Below are 6,692 nucleotides of genomic sequence, written 5' to 3' on the forward strand. Positions count from 1 at the left end.
GAGAGGTTTAGGACCTAATGGTGAGGATTATATATCTATTATTGATCGAGCTGCACGCCGCAACGATATTATATATACGGATCGGGTTGCATGCCGCAATGATATACATATGGATCGGGTTGCACGCCTCATCGATATATATTGGATCGGGCTGCGCGCCGCAGCGATATGACGCTTGGGCTGTAGGAGCGCCTCCGGAATCTGTACACCCCTGGTGAACGTAGTCGACTATAAACTATGGATCGGGTTGCACGCCGCAACGGTTATTATGATTATTATAATTATGAGATGTTATTGAGCCAGAGTACTGAGTGTGAGTACTGTTTGACGAAAGCTGAGTCACGAGTGACTAATAGGCTTGCCTGAGAGGCTATACTTATGAGTGATACCATGCCCTAGGGGCTTGTTTATGACTTTTAAAGTTTTCACTCTTCTTTTATACTGAGCCTCTATTGAAAAATGTTGGATAAATGTTTTTAAAGGATTTTTAATCGAAACTGAAGTCATTATGAGATGACTAGCTTTTAAATTGTAGAATGTGCCTTGATATTTCTGTTGAAACTTATTATGTGATTTTAATTGCTCGTCACTGCACTCAGACCTTATTTACTTTAGGTACTTACTAAGTTGGCGATCTCACGTTACTCCCTGCACATTGTGTGAAGATCCAGGTGCCCGAGCATTAGAGTGAGAGCTTCCAGCACTATCAGAGTTTGTCCGGAGATCGCTAGGTAGTTGCACGACATTCGTAGCCCTGTCTTCCCTCTTCCTATTTTAGTATTCTGTTGTTTGTGACTTATTTTGTATTATTTAGACAGTGTCTTGGATGTATTTAGAGGCTCATGACTAGTGACACCGGATTGTTGGGCTGTGTTGGTATATTTTGTGCTGATTTCCGTATTTTTCGTTGATTTATATATTTCACATGAGAATTTGAGACTTAATCGGTTTTAGAAAATGGTTTTTATAAAAAGAATTCACTGTGGTTAAATGTTGGGTTGGCTTGCCTAGTACTGTGATAGGCGTCATCACGATCGGGGTATTTGGGGGTTGTGATAAGTTGGTATCAGAGCCTAGGTTACATAAGTCTCACGAGTCATGAGCCGGTTTAGTAGAGCCTCGCGGATCGGTACGGAGACGCCTGTACATGTCCTCGAGAGGCTGCAAAACCATTAGGAAAACTTCCCATTCTTGAAATTCATGTTGTGCGAATCTGTTGATTCTAGTACTAAACTTCTGTTATTCTATTCTCTCATAGATAGTGAGGACACGTGCTACCGGTCAGGACGGATGGCCACTAGTACTACTAGTTGGGGCCACTAGAGGTCGAGGATACAGTCGAGGCCGTGGTAGGGGCAGGGGTATAGCCTGCACAATAGCTAGGGCAACACCTGTAGATCCACCAGCCGCCCCAGTTCAGGATCAGGTCCCAGTTGCTGACGCTCCAGCAGCACCAGCTCAGGCACCGGCTGTGCCTATTGTGATTCTAGGCCTTCAGGAGGATTTAGCTCCGATTTTATCTGTATGCACTGGCCTGGCTCAGGCGGTCTCAGTTACTACAGCCGCAGCTACTTCTTAGACCGGGGGAGGTACTCAAACTCTCGTCGCTCACACACCTGAGCAGGTTGTGCAGGGACTTCAGACACTGGGGGCACCTCTAGCCCAACTGGTTGCACCAGCTCAGGAGTATGTGGTACCAGTTATGCCTGACGACGAGCAGCGTCGATTGGAGAGGTTTGGTAGACATCAGCCTCTGACTTTCAGTGGTACAAAGGGCGAGGATGACCAGGGTTTCATGGACAAGTGTTAGATGATTCTTCATGCAACGGGTATTCTTGAGATCAGCGGTGTAGCATTTACTACCTTTCAGTTTTCTAGAGCTACCTTTACTTGGTGGGAGGCTTATGAGAGGCGTAGGCCTGTTGATGCAGCGCCCCTTATGTGGAAGCAGTTCTCCGTTCTCTTTTTTGAGAAGTATGTGCCACAGTCCCGTAGAGAGGAGCTATGCAGGCAGTTCTAGCAGTTGCGTCAGGGAGATATGACTGTGACGCAGTATGAGATGAGGTTCTCAGAGTTAGCTCATCATGCGGTCTGGTTGGTTCCCACAGATCGAGAGAGGATCGGGAGGTTCATTGATGGCCTCACATATCAGCTTCGGATTCTCATGACCAGGGAGAGGGTGTCAGGTGCTACTTTTGAGGAGGTTGTTGACATTGCTCGTTAGATTGAGTCTGTTTGTCGCCAGGAGCGAGATGAGAGGGAGGCCAAGAGCCCTCGGGGATCTGGTAGTTTTGGTGGTGCTCCTTCGAGAGGTCAATTTCAGCACGGCAGATGCCATCCATTCAGACATGCTCAGTCAGCTCGTCCAGTTCATCGTGGGGCATCATCGGGTCATGGTTCTCACAGCTTACATCAGGGCCATTCATCACTCAGTGTCCTACCAGCCTAGAGTTCATCTCGTGCTCCATCGGTTCAGGGTTCTTCCATGCCAGGTCCTTCTACTGGTCACTCCGGTGCTAGAGGTTCCCTTCAGTCCCCTTTCCCCGCATCGAGGAGTTGTTACGAGTGTGGAAAGTTTAGGCATATGAGGAGGCAGTGTCCTCGTCTTCTTGAGGGTCCGTCACAGCAGAGGAGTCAGCCCTCGACTTTAGCTCCAGTTACTTCACCACCCGCTCAGGCAGCTAGGGGTGGAGGTCAGTCAGCTAGAGGTCGCCTCATAGGGGGAGGTCGATCAGGTGGTGGTCAGGCCTATTTCTATGCACTCCCAGCCAGACCAGATGCTATTGCTTCAGATGCTGTGATTACAGGTATTGTCTCAGTCTACCACAGAGATGCCTCTGTATTGTTTGATTCCGGTTCCACTTTTTTATATGTGTCATCACACTTTGCTCGTTATTTGGATATGCCTTGTGAGTCTCTTGTTTTATCTGTTCATGTATCTACTCCGGTGGGTGATACTATAGTTGTAGACCGGGTGCACCAGTCATGTGTGGTGACTATTAGGGGTCTGGAGACCCGAGTGGATCTATTGTTGTTTTGTATGGTGGACTTTGATGTGATATTGGACATGGATTGGTTATCTTCGTGTCGTGCTATGTTGGATTGTCATGCTAAGACAGTGACATTGGCTATGCCTGGTGTGCCATGGGTTGAGTGGTGAGGTTCGACCGATTTTGTCCCCAGTAGGTTGATTTCATTTCTGAAGGCCCAGCGGATGGTTGGGAAGAGTTGTCTTTCATACTTAGCCTTTGTAAGGGATGTTGATGCAGAGACTCCTAGTATTGATTGTGTTCCTGTTGTGAGGGATTTTCCCGATATTTTTCTTGCAAACCTGCTGGATATGCCACCGTACAAGGATATTGATTTTGGTATTGATTTGTTATCGGGTACTCAGCCCATTTCTACTCCACCATATCGTATGACACCAGCAGAGATGAAAGAGTTAATGGAGCAGCTTTAGGAACTCCTTGATAAGGGGTTTATTCGGCTTAGGGTGTCGCTGGGGGGGTGCGCCTGTTCTATTTATGAAGAAGAAGGATGGCACGATGAGAATGTGTATTGATTACAGGCAGTTGAACAAAGTTACAATCAAGAACAAGTATCCTTTGCCTCGTATTGATGATTTATTCGACTAGTTTCAGAGAGCGATAATGTTCTCCAAGATTGATCTCCATTCAAGGTATCACCGGTTGAAGATCAGGGACTCGGATATTCTTAAGACAACTTTCAGGGCCCGATATGGTCATTATGAGTTCCTTATGATGTCTTTTGGGCTGACTAATGCCCCAACAACGTTCATGCATTTCATGAACAGTGTGTTTTGGCCTTATCTCGACTCGTTCGTGATTGTGTTCATTTATGATATTCTGGTATACTCGCGTAGTTAGGAGGAGCATGTAGAGCATTTGAGAGTTGTGTTACAGAGATTGAGGGAGGAGAAGCTTTATGCAAAGTTCTCCAAATATGAGTTTTGGCTCAGTTCAGTGGCTTTCTTGGGGTACGTGGTGTCCAGTGAGGGTATTCAGGTTGATCTGAAGAAGATAGAGGCGGTTTAGAGTTGGCCCATACCATCTTCAGCCACAGAGATTCGCAGTTTTCTTGGTTTGGCAGGTTATTACCGTCGTTTCATTCAGGGATTTTCATCTATTGCATCACCCTTGACCAAATTGACTTAGAAGGGTGCTTTATTCAGGTGGTCGGATAAGTGTGAGGCGAGCTTCCAGAAGCTTAAGACTGCCTTGACCACATCTCCAGTGTTAGTTTTACTATTAGCTTTAGGTTCATATACAGTGTATTGTGATGCTTCGAGAGTTGGTATTGGGTGTGTGTTGATGCAGGAGGGTAGAGTTATTTTTTAAGCTTCTCGTCAATTGAATCCCCATGACAAGAACTACCCCGTTCACGATCTAGAGTTGGCTGCCATTGTTCACGCGTTGAAGATTTGGAGGCATTATTTGTATGGTATATCTTGTGAGGTGTTTACTGATCATCGTAGCCTCCAGCACTTGTTCAAATAGAAGGATATCAATTTGAGGCAGCGTAGGTGGTTGGAGCTGCTAAAGGATTATGATATTACCATCTTGTACCATCCAGAAAAGGCCAATGTGGTGGCCGATACCTTGAGTAGAAAGGCGGTGGGTATGGAGAGTTTGGCGTATATTCTTGTTGGAGAGAGACCTCTTGCAGTTCATGTTCAGGCCTTGGCCAATCGGTTTGTGAGGTTGGATATTTCGGAGCCCAGTCGGGTATTGGCTTGTGTGATTTCTCGGTCTTCCTTATTTGATTGCATCAGAGAGTGCCAGTATGATGATCCTCATTTGCTTGTCCTTAAGGACAAAGTTCAGCAGGATGATGCCAGAGATGTGATTATTGGTGATGATGGGGTATTGAGGATGCAGAGCTAGATATGTGTGCCCAATATGGATGGGCTTCGGGAGTTGATTCTAGAGGCCCATAGCTCATAGTATTCCATCCATCCGGGTGCCGCGAAGATGTATCAGGATTTGAGACAACATTATTGGTGGAGGAGAATGAAGAAGGACATTATGGGATTTGTAGCTCGGTGTCTCAATTGTCAGCAGGTGAAATATGAGCATCAGAGACTGAGTGGCTTACTTCAGCAGATAGATATTCCAGAGTGGAAGTGAGAGCGGATCACCATGGACTTTGTAGTTGGGTTCCCACGGACTTTGAAGAAGTTCGATGCTATTTAGGTGATTGTGGATCGGCTGAACAAGTCAGCGCACTTCGTTCCTATGTGTACTACCTATTCTTCAGAGCGGTTGGCAGAGATCTATATCCGAGAGATTGTTCGTTTGCATGGCATCCTGGTTTCCATCATTTCAGATAGAGGTACTCAGTTTACTTCACAGTTTTGGAGGGCCTTGAAGTGAGAGTTGGGTACTCAGGTTGAGTTGACCACAACTTTTCACCCTCAGATGGACGGCTAGTCCGAGCGTACTATTCAGATACTAGAGGACATGTTGCGCGCTTGTGTCATCAATTTTGGAGGGTCATGGGATCAGTTTATACCGCTCGCGGAGTTTACTTATAACAACATTTATCAGATGAGTATTTAGAAGGCTCCATATGAGGCTTTGTATGGGAGACGGTGTAGATCTCCCGTTGGTTGGTTTGAGCCGGGTGATGCTAGGCTTTTGGGTACAGACTTGGTACAGGATGCTTTAGACAAGGTGAAGGTGATTCTGGAGCGGCTTCGTACAGCGCAGCCGAGACAAAAGAGTTATGCTGATAGAAAGGTTTGTAATGTGTCCTACATGGTTGGGGAGAAGGTTCTGGTGAAGGTTTCACCCATGAAGGTTGTTATGAGATTTAGGAAGAAGGGTAAATTGAGTCCTCGGTTCATTGGGCCTTTTGACGTGATTCGGAGGATTGGGGAGGTGGCTTATGAGCTTGCTTTGCCACCCAGCTTGTCGAGTATGCATCCGGTATTTCATGTTTCTATGCTCCAGAAGTATATTGGCGATCCGTCTCATGTTTTGGATTTCAGCACGATTCAGTTAGATTTATGATTTGACTTATGATGTGGAGCCAGTGGCTATTTTGGAGCGTCAAGTTCGAAAGTTGAGATCAAAAGATATAGCTTCAGTGAAAGGCAGTGGAGAGGTCGTCCCGTGGAGGAGGCTACCTAGGAGACCGAGTGGGAGATGCGGAGAAGATATCCTCACCTATTTGAGGCTTCAGGCATGTTTCTTGACTCGTTCGAGGATGAACATTTGTTTAAGAGGGGGAGGATGTAACAAACTGTCCGGTCGTTTCATGAATCACCACTCCATTTTTCCTAGTTCTGCTTCTTTATGTATTGTTCAGTCGTATCGTATGGTATCAAGTTGGTTGATTCGAGTTCGGAATGGTTTTGGTGAGGTTTGAGACACTTAGTCTCTTAAGTTGGTCTTTTAGTTGGAAAAGTCAACCAGAAGTTGACTTGTGAGCAAACAATCTCGGAATTTGTTTTTTTTATGATTCGGATAGCTTCGAGAGGTGATTTGGGACTTAGGAGCGTGGTTGGAATATAATTTGGAGGTTCGGAGTAGATTTAGACTTGAATTGGCGAAATTGGAATTTTGGCATTTTCCGTTGGTAGCGGAGATTTTGATATAGGGGTCCAAATGGAATTCCGGAAGTTGCAGTAGGTTTGTTGTGTCATTTGTGACGTATGTACAAAATTTCAG

Source organism: Nicotiana tabacum, chromosome 1, assembly GCF_000715075.1.
Source record: "Nicotiana tabacum cultivar K326 chromosome 1, ASM71507v2, whole genome shotgun sequence".
Taxonomy (NCBI): domain Eukaryota; kingdom Viridiplantae; phylum Streptophyta; class Magnoliopsida; order Solanales; family Solanaceae; genus Nicotiana; species Nicotiana tabacum.